The following is a 15110-nucleotide window of genomic DNA, read 5'->3' on the forward strand; positions in this document are numbered from 1 at the left end:
TTGCATTAGTCTCCTAGGATTTGTCGTTTGACCAATTCAGGTCAAATGTTCAGGCTACAGTCTAGCTACGGATCACATACAGTCACTGCAGTAGGAAGATGTAGGAAGGCAGTTTTCTGTGACTTACAAAGGCAACTAGTTTCCATACAAAATAATTGGCAAAAGGAGTAAACGTGATGAGGATTAATAACGCCACATTGCAATTTAAAAAAAAAATCTATTCATTCATGGGATGTGACCCTGGCAAGGCCAGCATTTATTGTCCATTCCTAATTGTCCAGGAGAACAATCTGGAAAGCAGTGTTTCAACTGCACTGCAAATTGGAATAGAATGCGCAGGGAGTGGTTGAAGCAAGTATCACAGTGTCTTTACAGTGCAGAAGGAGGCCATTCAGCCCATCAAATCTGCACTGGCTCTCTGAAAGAGCATTCCACCTAGTCCCGCTCCCCTGCCTTATTCTTGTAGCCTTGCACATTCTCTTCTCAGGTAGCAATCCAATTTCCTTTTGAATACAGTGACTGAACCTCCCTCCACCACCCTTTCAGGAAGTTTGTTCTAGACTCCAACCACCCTCTGGGTGAAAGTTTGTTTCCTCATCACATTTACTCCTTTTGCCAATTATTTTGTATCTGTGCCCTCTAGTTCTTGATGTTCTCTTGAGTGGGAACAGTTTCTCACTGTTTACCCTGTCCATACCCCTCAGGATCTTGAATACTTCTATCAAGTCTCCTCTCAGCCTTCTTTTCTCCAAGAAAAACAGTCCCAACCTCTCCAGTCTATCCTCATAGCTACAATTCTTCATCCTGGGGATTACTCTTATGAATCTCCTCTGTACTCTCTCCAATGCCTTCACATCCTTCCTCAAGTATGGCACCCAGAACAGTTGCCATGAAGCTAAGAAGACATTCTTCCTACCACACAAATGAATGACGTGGTGTACGAATTTCAGTGCTGTTGTAATGCCAGGTACGTAGGCCTGTGTATGTAGGTATGTAAGACTAGCAGATTACAGCAAATAGCATGTCCCTCCAGCTGTTACAATAGGCAGAGTACCAATCATACCCAACCAGCCTGTGCTTATAAAACTCAAAACACAAACGTCGAACATTAGATGTGATTCCACGATTGGACAGCATTTGCTGAGCAATCTAAGGGATGCCAAGAATTACACGAACAACCAATTAAAGATCATCACTGAATTGTTACAGTGCAGGAGGCCATTTGTCTCCAAGTGAGCAATTCACCGAGTGCCTTTCCCCCATCTCCCCCTTGTAACGCTGTACGTTCTTCCTTTTAAGATTACAGTCTAATCCCCTTTTTGAATGCTTCGATTGAACCTGCCTCCACCACACTCGCAGGCAATACATTCCAGGCCATAACCACTCGCTGCAAGGAAAAGATTTTCCCAATGTAGCTTTTGCTTCTTTTGCCAAATACTTTAAATATAGACCCTCTCGTTCTCGATCCTTTCATGAATGGGAACAGTTTCTCCTCTGACTCCTCGTGGTCACTATCAAATATCCTCTCAGCCTTCTCTTCTTCAAGGAAAACAATCTCAACTTCTTTAATCTATCCTCATGACTGAAATTCCTCATCCCTGGAACCACTCACATTCACATCCTAAAGTGAGGCGCCCGGAACAAAACTCAATGCTCCAGCAGAGGCTGAAGTTGCATCATATGAGTTCAAAATAACCTCCTTGTTCGTGTACTCTATGCCTCTATTAATAAAGCCTAGTATACTGAATGCTTTATTAACCGCTGTCTCAAACTGTCCTACTACCTTCAATGACTTATGCGTTACACCCAGATCCCTCTGCTCCTGCACTCCCCTTAGAATTGTATCCTTTATTTTATACTGTCTCTCCATGTTCTTCCTACCAAGATGAATCACTTCGCATTGAAATTCTTCTGCCACTTCTCTGCCCTTTCATCAACTTGTCTATGCCCTTTTGAAGTTCCACACTATCCTCACATTTCACAATGCCTCCAAGTTTCATATCATCCACAGATCTTGAAATTGTGTCCTGTATACTAAGTTCTAGGTCATTAAGAAATATATAATCAGGAAGAGGAAGGGTTCCAAATATTGACCCCTGATGAACTCTACTACAAACCTTCCTCCAGCCCAAAAAACATTAACCACTACTCTTTCCTGTCATTCAGCCAATTGCACTTCCATGTTTCTACTTACTCTTTTGTTTCTGCTTATTTTTTTTATTCCATGAGCTATAACTTTGCTCACAATTCTGTTGTGTGGCTCTGCATCAAATGCCTTTTGGAAGTCCACGTACACCACATCAACAGCAAGTTAGTTAAACATGATTTTCCCTTAACAAATCCATGTTGGCTTTCCTTAATTAACCCGCATTTGCCCAAGTGGCTATTAATTTATCCTGAATAATGTTTCTAGAAGTTTCCCCACCACTGAAGTCAAACTGACTGGCCTGTAGTTGCTGGGCTTATCTTTACACCCATAACATTTGCAATTCTCCAGTCTCTGGAACCACCCCTGAGTCTAAGAAAGACTGGAAAATTATGGCTGGTGCCTCCCATGAAGCTCACAGTCATCTCTAAACTGCATCTGTACAAACCATGGCACATGCGGATACCTGATGCACAAATGGAAAATTAAAACTCACCTGTGTGAGAGTGTGGTCACCCAGAGCAGATCATGGGAAACATGGGAAACTCAGTGCCCAACCCAAATAGGCAGGAGGTATTATAGTGATACACACCGCCACTCCTGATGTAATATCCTGACTTGACCACCTTGATGTAAAATTATAGTTATTGCTCTAAACCCAGCCACACGAAAGAAGAAAAGCAAGAGATGAAAAGCTTCAACAGCGAGTCTCTTTTTTCAAGCAATACTCAAGTTCTGTCCTCCAAACGACTATTAGTTGATGTAAACAGAATTACCTGGAAAAACTCAGCGTCAGCGGAGAAGAAAAGAGTTGACGTTTCGAGTCCTCATGACCTTTCAACAGAACCGAGTGAATATTAGGAGAGGGGTGAAATATAAGCTGGTTTAAGGTTGGGGAGGGGGGTGGGGGTGGGGGTGGGGGGGAGTTGGTTATAGGGACAAGCAAGCAGTGATAGGAGCAGATAATCAAAAGATGTCACAGACAGAAGAAGGTAAAGTTGTTGAACTCAATATTCAGTCCGGAAGGCTGTAAAGTGCCTAGTCGGAAGATGAGGTGCTGTTCCTCCAGTTTGCGTTGAGCTTCACTGGAACAATGCAGCAAGCCAAGGACAGACATGTGGGCAAGAGAGCAGGGTGGTGTGTTAAAATGGCAAGTGACAGGGAGGTTTGGGTCATTCTTGCGGACAGACCGCAGGTGATCTGCAAAGCAGTCGCCCAGTTTACGTTTGGTCTCTCCAATGTAGAGGAGACCGCATTGGGAGCAACGAATGCAGTAGACTAAGTTGGGGGAAATGCAAGTGAAATGCTGCTTCACTTGAAAGGAGTGTTTGGGCCCTTGGACGGTGAGGAGAGAGGAAGTGAAGGGGCAGGTGTTGCATCTTTTGCGTGGGCATGGGGAGGTGCCATAGGAGGGGGTTGAGGAGTAGGGGGTGATGGAGGAGTGGACCAGGGTGTCCTGGAGAGAACGATCCCTATGGAATGCCGCCGGCGGGGGGGGGGGTGGTGAAGAGAAGATGTGTTTGGTGGTGGCATCATGCTGGAGTTGGCGGAAATGGCGGAGGATGATCCTTTGAATGCAGAGGCTGGTGGGGTGATAAGTGAGGACAAGGGGGACCCTATCATGTTTCTGGGAGGGAGGAGAAGGCGTGAGGGCGGATGCGTGGGAGATGGGCCGGACACGGTTGAGGGCCCTGTCAACGACCGTGGGTGGTAAACCTCGGTTAAGGAAGAAGGAGGACATGTCAGAGGAACTGTTTTTGAAGGTAGCATCATCAGAACAGATGTGACGGAGGTGAAGGAACTGAGAGAATGGGATGGAGTCCTTACAGGAAGCGGGGTGTGAGGAGCTGTAGTCGAGGTAGCTGTGGGAGTTGGTAGGTTTGTAATGGATATTGGTGGACAGTCTATCACCAGAAATTGAGACAGAGAGGTCAAGGAAGGGAAGGGAAGTGTCAGAGATGGACCATGTGAAAATGATGGAGGGGTGGAGATTGGAAGCAAAATTAATACATTTTTCCCGACGAGAGCATGAAGCAGCACTGAAGTAATCATCGATGTACTGGAGAAAGAGTTGTGGAAGGGGGCTGGAGTAGGACTGGAACAAGGAATATTCAACATACCCAATAAAGAGACAAGCATAGCTGGGGCCCATGTGGGTACCCATAGCCACACCTTTTATTTGGAGGAAGTGAGAGGAGTTAAAGGAGAAATTGTTCAGTGTGAGAACAAGTTCAACCAGACGGAGGAGAGTAGTGGTGTACCAAACGTAAACTAGGCGACCGCTTTGCAGAACACCTGCGGTCTGTCCGCAAGAATGACCCAAACCTCCCTGTCGCTTGCCATTTTAACATTCCACCCTGCTCTCTTGCCCACATGTCTGTCCTTGGCTTGCTGCATTGTTCCAGTGAAGCCCAACGCAAACTGGAGGAACAGCACCTCATCTTCCAACAAGGCACTTTACAGCCTTCCGGACTGAATATTGAATTCAACAACTTTACATCTTGAACTCCCTCCTCCATCCCCACCCCCTTTCCATTTCTTCCCCCTTCCTTTTGTTTTTTCCAATAATTTATATAGATTTTTCTTTTCCCACCTATTTCCATTATTTTTAAATCTTTTATGCCCTGCTAGCCTTTCCACCCCACCCCCACTAGAGCTGTACCTTGAGTGTCCTACCATGCATTCTTAATTAGCACATTCATTTAGATAATATCACCATCTTCAACACCTCTTTGTTCTTCTGTCTGTGACATCTTTTGATTATCTGCTCCTATCACTACTTGCTTGTCCCTACAACCGCACCTCCTCCCAACTTCTCTCTCCCCCCACCCCACTTAAACCAGCTTATATTTCACCCCTCTCCTAATATTCACTCAGTTCTGTTGAAGGGTCATGAGGACTCGAAACGTCAACTCTTTTCTTCTCCGCCGATGCTGCCAGACCTGCTGAGTTTTTCCAGGTAATTCTGTTTTTGTTTTGGATTTTCAGCATCCGCAGATTTTTTTTTATCTATTAGTTGACGTATCTTGCTAGCTGGGCTCAATGCTTCAACAGTGCTTTGTCACATTCTCGAGCAACTTTCTTTCAATAAGCTGTCCCCTCCCCTCTCTGTACTGATTTGTTGCTGTTTTATGAATACAATATTTCAACCAACAGTCAGTAAATTGTATTGACAATCATACAATGCATGAATTATGACAGAAACAAGCACGAGACAGGTGGAGAAAACAATGAACATAACAACATATATCAGGATGGATAGATGGAATGGGATATATTAGCAGCTTTCCATGGCATTACTCGTGGTGAGTCAAAGGTTACGCTGTTCCAAAGAAGATTGAGGTGCACATTGTTAGAGCAGGAAGTTGGATAAAGAGCCAGTCAGAAACTGGGATAAAATTGATTTCTAGAAGGAAAAATACAAGGTTTACTCACCTACTGTAGAGAGAGATAAATAAATACATTGAGTATTTATAGCAATCATCTGTTTGTTTGAAGGACAATAGAGTAAGGACCAAAATATGTACAGATACATCCATATATATGAACAATTATAGTATTTACACAAGGCAGCTGCCATTCACAATATATCGCACATTACAAAACATTAAATATTGCAGTAAGAATAGCGGTGAGGCTTTCAGTGCTCACTGCATTAGAGAGTAAACTGGACAGTAACTTCCACCACCACACATGCATAGTCAAGTGCAGAAATTAGGGTGTTGCTGTTCGAATTGCCCTGATCCACCCCAAGCCACGTGATGCTGGAATCTCAGAGATTCAGTGTGATAGAGACACATTAAACTCAAATCGGAAAAACATGAGAGATCGCCCATTTCACTGTAAGCAAATTTTGAAATGGTGTGGTCAAGTCTTAATTAGTGCCAACCAACCTCAGGCACCGGAAATTACTTTCAAAAATGTGGAGTCTCATTCAGAGTTTTAGATTCAAAATAAAGCAAATTTAAAAAAAATGTGTCTGAACTTTTTTTTGTCTCTTTTCTCTGTTTCATTTTTCCTTTGCTCTCTATTTCACTTTCTGCACATGATTTGACATTGGATTGAATACTCAAAGTTACGCTTCCTGTTTTAGACTCTGCACTGCTCATTAACCATTCTACAATCAGATTAGTTAAGGAGATATACATTGTTCACAGATACCAGCTCCCCTGTAAAGGGTGTTGGGTTAAAACGGACTATAATCATTTCAAGTTTCAGTGCAAAACTCCATAGTTCATGGGGTGCCATTCATTTGCCACTGACTGTAACACCCAGCCTAATAATGCGTCACTCGCAACTCCTGCAACCAATGATGGACATCCAAGTTGTTGTTTTCCAGAAATTACAATCAAGTAAGTTCTTGCTTTATCCTAAAGTTACGGACTGGGGTAGTGGGAGGAAGAGGTTTATTTAAAAACAAAGCACTTTTGGTTGTTTTAATTAACGGGCTGAGAAGCCAAATTCTTGTACATAGTTATTTGCATATTTTACTTCAGTATTAGTCCACATGTTTCGTGCTGTTTTTAATGGTTTTTTAAAAAAAATTGCGAATTGCCTTCTGCACCATCAGACTGGGATGGGTAGGGCTTAAAGAACATGTCCTTGCCTGATCTCTGGAATGTTCCTTACATACAGAAGTGAAAGAACCTTAAAACCTGAACTCTGGAGCAAAAATTGAAGAGGCAGGGATGTGCATCACTGACACAAACAAGCCAGTAAGAAATCATCTTAGAGAAATGGCCAGCAAATGTACAACTGCCATGATTCAAGCACCAACGAAGTATTCAAAAATTAAGCCTCAGGCTTCTGACACAGCATTAGACCTTGCCAAGAAATACATTATTCTGAGATCTTGAAGCAGCAGTTCCAAGGAAGGCTGAATAGCTCATTGCGTGTATACAGCATCCTACTTCAACCTCTGCACCATCACCTGCCTCTGGGGCCCTGGTTGTAGGTTATCTCTATTTGAAGCACGCACCAGGCCTTAGTTACCTGTAGACTTGACTATTCCAGCACACACCTGGATGGCCTTGCACCCTTTGTAAACTTGAGCTCACCCAGAATTCTGCCGTCCATATTCTAACTTGTACCAAGTCCCGTTCACTCATCGACCTACAATAGCTCCCAGTCCAGCAACTCTGAGTTTAATGTTCCTGTCCAGTTTTCAAAATCCTTTATGGCCTCGCCTCTCCCTATCTCTAACCTCTTCCAGCCCAAGATCATTGCATTCCTCCAATTCTAGTTTTTTGTACATCTGAATGGTCATACCTTCAGCAGCCAAGGTTCTAAGCTCTGGAATTCAGTTCCTAACCTTTTCCACTCTCCTTTCCTCTTTAAAGACACTCCTTAAAATCTACCTATTTGACCAAGCTTTTGTCACCTGTCTGAAAATCTCCCAATATAGCTTAGTCTTGAATTCTGTCCATTGGTGCTCATGTAAAGCATCTTGGGATGTTTTACTATGTTAAAGGCACCATATAAATACAAGCTGTTGTGAAATGCCACATTAAACTGTATCAAAAGGAGTTCACACATTGGAATAAGGGTTCCCAAGAGGAAATGACTATGTCTGTTGGACTCATTGCAGTTGGTTGCATTTGGATGAGTGAGGAGATGAGCTAATTAAAAGGAGGTTGTGGAATTCCAACTGCAAAGCCACCGGTGTGACTAAGCACGTAACTAGATGTTAAAAATCCACATCCCCATAAAGAGGGAACGGTGACTCAGTGGTAGCACTCACTCCTGAGTCAGAAGGATGTGTGTTGAGGTCCTACTCCAGGGACTTGACCACAATCTAGACTGACACAGAGGGGTCTTGACAGGATGGGTGTGGAAAGGATGTTTCCTCTTGTTGGAGAATCTAGAACTAGGGGTCACTGTTTAAAAATAAGGGCTCGCCCATTTAAAACAGGGGTGGGATGAAATTTTTTCTGAAGGTTGAGAGTCTTTGCTTCCACCTTTTCAAGAAGAGAGTTCCAAAGTCTTTGAATATTTTTAATGCAGAGGTGGATAGATTCCTGGTAAGTAAGGAGGTGACAGGTTATCGGGGGTAGGTGGAATGCATATTTCAGGTTACTATCAGATCAGCCATGATCTTATTAAATGGCGGAGCAGGCTCGAGGGGCTGAATGGCTTACTCCTGCTTCTTGTTCATATGTTTGTATGCAGCACTGAAGGAGCAATGCACAGAGGTGCTGGCTGAGGGTTAGACTTCATCTGACCTCCCAGAATCCAAAGATTCTTCCAGTCTCCTGGTCGATACTTATGCCTCAACCAAGGCCACTAAAAAACTGATCTGATTATCACATTGTAGTTTGAGGGAGCTTGCTGTGTGTAAATTGGTTGCATTATTTCCTATATTATAACAGTGACTACAGTTCAGAAGTATTTTAGGTCACCCTGAGGTCATGAAAGGTGCAGTAGAAATGCAATGTGTTCCTCTTTAAAAAGTGAAGTGTTAACTATGAATTATCATCCAAGCTCATCAATGCATCACACTGATAAATCTTTCAGTTGGAGCAAGTAGCCCCACTCCCCGCTTAAATGATGTGTACAGTAAACACCACAGGAATGTAATCCATCAGAACTACTAGGCCTATCATGTTGGGCACCTCAAGGTTAAAATGCAACCTTGGAAGTAAATGTGATTTAGTAACTATGAACACTAAACATTTCTACCACAGGGAACCATACATGGGTGGAATTTACACTGAAACTTATGGTTCTACATATTTAATAAATGGTGACACAAGATGTAACTAGTATTGTACTACTTTTTCAATAGTTTATACCCATCAGAAATATTTGCCCATGTGCAAGGAGCACTGTAGTTAAAAAAAAAATCCATGTACAAGATTAATGTGAACATCAAGGATTGGGAGATCTATCATTTTTCAAGTTTTTCTTATTTCCGGGATTTCGGTAGACACAAACTATTCTGCTGCTGACTGGGCAAATAATTGGAATGTGCAAATCATTGGAACCCAGCCATCACTATCTCATAGGATATAGTGGCACTCTCCCCTGACATATCCCTATCTGCTTGAGTAGAGTGTATGGCTAGCATCAGGTAGGTAAAGGTTAATTAATGAGGAATCATATCTCGGTACTAAAAACAGAGCTAATTGCAGAGAGGAGGTGGAGCTAATTACTGGGGTGGGTGGGGGAGGAAAGATGGGGCTGTTGTTGACACATTGTCTGCTGTCATGAACTCTAGCTCCCAATGTATTTTAATTCCTGATAGCACAGACTTTAAAACTTAACCTCTGTTCTAGCCGAAGTTCTCTGGGGAAATGCATATATCTGATCTTAATTAGTAGCAGTTGTTTTTAAATAAAGAAGGTGTCACCTTGGTGGCACTCCTGCCTCAGAGCCAAAAGGTCATGGAGTCAAGCTCCTGCCCAGAGGCTTGAGCACAAAACCTAGGCCAGCACTTCTGGAGGGACTGCTGCCCGGTCTGAGGTGCCTTCTTTCAGATGAGATATTAAACCAAGGCCCCATCTGCCCTTTCAGGTGGGTGTAAAAGATCCCAAGGCCACTACTTTACAGAAGAGTGGGGAAAGTTTACCCCGGTGTCCAGCTAAATATTCATCCTTCAGCCAAGGCTTAAAACAGATGATGTAGTCATTTTACTGCTGTTTGTGGAAGCTTGCTGTGCACAAATTGGCTGTCATGTCATGCTTCCTACATTAAAAAAAAAATTGTTTACAGGATATGGACATTGCTGGCTAAGCCAGCATTTATTGCTTCCATCTTTTCAAGATGAGGCCAGCCAGGCTGAACAAGCTGGAGGCTTTGCAGCAATTGCTGGGTTCCCCTGCATCCAGGGTGCTATCAACTGCACACGTATGGCCATTAAGGCACTAGCGGCTCAGCCGGGTGCCTTTGTTAACAGGAAGTTATTCCACTCCATGAATGTGCAGATAGTGCAGATAGGATTCAGATTCTGCAAATCTGTGCAAGTCTGAAGCATACATCCTGAGACACTCCCAGGTGCCGAGACTCTTCAGTGCTCCAGTCCGGCTGGATGGATGGCTGCTGTTTGACAAGGGCTATCCACTAAAAAGGTGGCTTATGACGCCTCTCACCACCCAAGTACAGAGGTATAACAAGGATAGTGATAGAGAGGACCATACGTCTTCTGAAGACTCGTTTCCGATGCATGGACTATTCAGAGGGACCGCTATGATAAACACCCCGAGCAGGTGTCACTGATAATGGTCGCATGCTGCGCTCTCCACGATCTGGCACTGGCAAGGGGGGATCCACTGGAGGAAGAGAATCTTGATACAGCTCCACAAGCCAGAGAGTGAATCCAGTAGTGAGTCAGAAGAGAAGCACAGTGAGTAGAACGCTGAGGGCAGACCTCTGTAACCTTCAGCGCCAGGGACACCTTGATCCAACGCTCCTTCGGCTAGGCTGGCAAATAAGCGCTACCACCTCATGCCGGCACTGCCGCCTCAATACTGGATGTCTGAAATGGCCATTAAGACATCCCAAAGTCCACTCAGTGCCTGTGCAATAAAGTTTCAAGCCACCCACATCCAGCATTACATACTGGCGTACTCTGCATCACATTAAATAAAAACGGTGAAGCATACTCAGGCCAATACGACAAAAGAAAATTTATCTCATGTTGACAGGCAAAACAAATTAACAAAACTTTCTCTGGTCTTCAATGCCAGACTAGTTAAATTAAACAAAACATTGCACAACAGAAGATCACCCATGACCAGTCCCACTTGTGCTCTTGGTGCCTTAAACTGACGTTTGAGAGTGCTATATCTTGGTGCCTGCCCCGCGCTAGAACCGGCATTGGAGACAGCCTGCTGACTCTGCAGTCCTTTTGGCCTTGATGACCTTGGCAGTCTTCCTCTGGCCAGTGGAGCCTGTGCTGGCCCCGCCTGGGAGGGAGTGGCCAGTACCACAGCTGGCATCTCTCCAGTGGCCGCAGCCTCATCAGATTGCACAGTCACTGGCAGAGGGATGGAGCAGCTGCTGCCATCATCCAGAGTGCCCTGAGAGGAGCCCACAGAGACAACAAGCAGCTCATGCACCAACGCGAGGTCGCTCTAGTCCTCCCTGCTCACCATTGATGGACAGGGACCTAGCTGGGATACTGGGTACCTCATCCTTCTCCCACATGGACACAAATTGCCTGTGTGAGGGCTTGCAGGTCCGAGCATAACCCCAGGAGCCCCTGATTCTGTTTCTGGAGCTGCATCTCCATGAGAGTCACCACTCTCTCAATGAATGAGGCAGTGCGCTCGGCCACGAGGGTCAACGCAGTGCTTATGTTCCGCATGGACTCCTCCACAGCAGAGACCATGTCACGCAGACCCTCATGGATCTTCACCAGATCCTCCCACACATCCCACTGGACATCCAGCATCTGCTGCCTAATGGACACCTCCAGAGGCTCATCATCTGCCTTTGACTCAGCATCGCCCTGGTCTCCAGGAGTCTTCTGACTGCCAGCGCTCTTGGCACTCTCTGCCTCCGCCTACACTTCAAGCAAGTGCAAAGTGCCCTCGTCGTTGTGCACCAACATTCTAGCTGAAGATCTAATGCCCACTGAGGTGCTGGTATCTGTGCTGGTGCCTGGTTCAGAGAGCAGGTGTGACACAGGTACCTCTGGTGCACAATGGTCCTCTGGCATCAGGGGTTGGTCTTCAGGGTTCTGTGATTGGGTGCGTGATGGCAAACCCCAGGGAGAACAAGGACATGTCATTAAAGTGATCACACTGTCACTGCGCATGCCAGGCACCCTGATGAGACAACGGAGATCTGCATCATGGTGCCATCATCTTTCAATGATCAATGGGGAATCCAGTTTCGAGGCATTAATGATGAGACTACACAAGAATGTTTGCACCATCTGAAACTCTCACCTCTGTGCACTGCACTCTTAGCTTTGTCTGATGTCCCAGCCTCTCTGTGGCCAGTTGACCAAGGTGTGTGGCGCCTGTCGCGCTCCAAAGCCCCTTTCTGGATAGGATTAAGAGGTCAGAAGGACCTCTCCCGGTCCGCGACCTTTCAACATTGTTATGGGCCATCTTCTCATGAAAAGAATAGGCTCAACCCCTTGGCCAGCTCCTGCGTCATTGACAATTGGCATTCAACTCTAACAGGAGGACGGCCAGCCCCCAACACTTCACCACACTGATCCATGCCAACGTGGTACTCATCCATCCTGAGCGCAGGTCATTAAACCTCACAGGGCACTGGACCCAGGTGCGCCGCACAACATCATGGCTCTTTTTGTAAGGTGCAGTGGCCTCCTCCTTCCATCTCTGGGGATAAGGATGTCCCTCCTGGCAGCCACCTCCTCCAGGGAGGACCGAGAGGCACTCATCAGAAACCCTCCCATCTGCAGCCGTACTGGAATCTATAAATTTTACTCTCCTGCTGACAACACTGAAAATGTCATCATCGTGGGCAGCCTTCCAGGGTCCGATTGTGCTGGTTTTAAACCGACCGCCGGGTCACCATTAGATCCGGCAGCCAACAGGCCCCAGCCCAACCACTGGGGAGCTGCCATTCACATTCGGCATGCCTTGCTGAAAATGAAATCGCGATCGGGGGCCAATCTCGGGCAGCGGGCAGTTTCAAAATTCTGGCCATTATGTTTAAAAAGCAACTGCAAAACATCCCAAGGCAGCATAAGTAAATAAAATTTGACAAGAGCCGCAGTGATATTAGGACTTGAGACCAAAGCTTGGTCAAAGGCTGCCTTAAAAAAAAGAGAAAAGACAGCTAAAGAGTTAGAGGGGTTTCGAGGGAGGGAACTCCAGGCGATTAGGAACTCGACAGCTAATGGCACAGACACCAATAGCACAGTGAAGGGAAATCAGATTTGCACAAGAGCCAGAATTGGAGGCATACAGATGCCCAAGGGCTGTAGGAGGTTAGAGACACAAGAGGGTGAGGCCAGGAAGGGGATTTGAAGACTTATCAGATTGCTGCTGTAAACACTACAGCCAGAAATGCAGCATCTTCTAAATATGGTGAGCCTTCACTGGCTCATTCTTGGCCATGGGCAAAGGCAGGACCTTTTCACTGCATGCAGAGTCAGGTCGGGTCTTTCCCCAAAGAGTTAAACCAGCAGAGCTCTCACCAGGAACTGTACATGCTTCACCCACCTTCCACTTTAAGTGCAGCCTTCCCTCGAAAACATATCTAAATTTCAGCAAGTCACATACATCCAAGTCCCATTTCCCACAAAAGAAAATAAATGGTCAAGATGAAACAAGTGAGCAGCGGCAATATTAGATACCCAATCCCAAGGGGCCGCTAGGAAGGAGAATACTTATTTCCCTCCTCCCACCAGATATTTTCCAACACAACTCAAGAACAAGCTAGGTCAACACTTTGATTTGATTTGCTCCCAACATGTTAGAATCATATCTCTCAAGGCTGTAAATTTCCTTTCACAGAATAGAAGGACCTGGCACCATCTGGATGCTAACCTGGGATTATTTTTTTCTCTTTTAAAAAAAAAAGGTCAAAAGTTCACCTTGGAACTGTCAATAAGCAGGCCTCTTCCCAGAAATCACCTTACCCATGTGGTAGTGGAGAAGGAGTTGCTGTTTGTGTTGAACTGCAAAGCACTTTAATTAATGAAGCTGGGAGACAAAAGTGAATTGCATGGGAGGGAGGGGGGAAAACCCTAAGTTGTGAACCTGCTGGTTTTGCAAGGCAGTCTTGTTGGAGAACAAGCTCTCTCTCTCTACACCTTGGACAGGGCAAACATTGAGAAACAATCCCCCACTCAAGAAAGAATGGTCTTTCGGGCGAGCCAGCAGGAGACTCGCTGGGCCGAAGGGCACTGTAAAGATTCTGTGACCAGCGGCGACCCTATTCAGGAGAGACAGGCATGTGAGCAAAGTCATGGCGGAGCAGGACGGTGGGGAAAAAAAAAGGTTACAACCGGCAGGAAAACAGGTAGGTCTTAGAAAAGGAGTGTTTTAAAAAAAAGAGAGAAAAAGCAAATCAGGCTCAGTCTTTCACTCAAGATTGACATAAACTTGAAACGCCATGTCGCTAACCGGAAACTGCATGTTGAAGGGTCCAATACAAAGACTGACAGTAATTTTGTAAAAAAAAACCAAAACACAATACACACACAAGACAACACACATGGGCTGTCCTTTGGCTGCTTCTGAAGACTATTGTGTCCTGGCTTTCCCTGCAAAGCACTGGAGGCTGGAGACAGGCGGGATTGCAGTAGGCTGCATAAGCTCTGGTAAGAGCACAGAGGTGGTTCCCGTGTCTATTTGTTGCACAATGTTCCCGAGCTTGCTCTATAACAAACACACACCCACCCATCCACACACACACACACACACACACGCACGCACATATCAAAATCGGCCAACCCAAGAGGAACTCTTAACAGGCAAAGAAAGAAGAATCAAAGCGATCCCCTCTCCATGTGTACCAGGCTTGCTCGTCCCTGTCACCTCCCCATCCCTCACTATATTTGCAATAGGTTATCGCGACCTGGATGGGTTTCCCCCCTCCCTCCCTCCCTCACAACGTACCCGATCTCTCCTGGACTCTGAAACGATGCATCAAACACCCCGGAGCTGTCTCACCGATGTCAATAGTAATTTTCATCAGTACAAGCTTGGCTCGAAACCGCCTCAGAAGCGTCGTCGCTCAGCGGACTTTCATTTGTGGCTTGTAATGCTGTACACTTCCTGTTTTTCTCTCTCTCTCTATCAAGGTACTGTACTATGTAAAGACTGGGTGGGGGAAGATAGCCCATGAAGCGCAGCCAATCAGCAACTGAAAACAGCCAAGACCTGCTAACAGAGCTAACATCACTGCTCCCAAGCTAACGTGTAGCAACACAACTTTCCATTGAGAGGCAGCTACAACATATTCCCGTGGTTTTCTGGTTCCAGCAACTCTGTGTTGATTTTTGCACATATATATATATATATGTATGTGTGTGTATATT

At 45.4% G+C, this 15110-nt stretch overlaps 1 protein-coding gene across 3 annotated transcripts in view; it reads right to left on the bottom strand.

The window, feature by feature from the left end:
• The window catches only part of LOC121279053 (myelin basic protein-like), a 207759-nt gene extending 192885 nt beyond the window's left edge, over positions 1–14874 (bottom strand). For 2 of the 3 annotated variants that reach the window (XM_041189882.1, XM_041189886.1), the window contains exon 1: positions 14689–14874. The gene's annotated coding sequence lies outside the window, so the exon portion shown is untranslated. The remainder of the gene's footprint in view (positions 1–14688) is intronic. The other variant, XM_041189881.1, reaches the window with a different exon arrangement.
• Between the last annotated feature and the right edge of the window lie 236 nt (positions 14875–15110).

The sequence above is a fragment of the Carcharodon carcharias genome, chromosome 6, assembly GCF_017639515.1.
Source record: "Carcharodon carcharias isolate sCarCar2 chromosome 6, sCarCar2.pri, whole genome shotgun sequence".
Taxonomy (NCBI): domain Eukaryota; kingdom Metazoa; phylum Chordata; class Chondrichthyes; order Lamniformes; family Lamnidae; genus Carcharodon; species Carcharodon carcharias.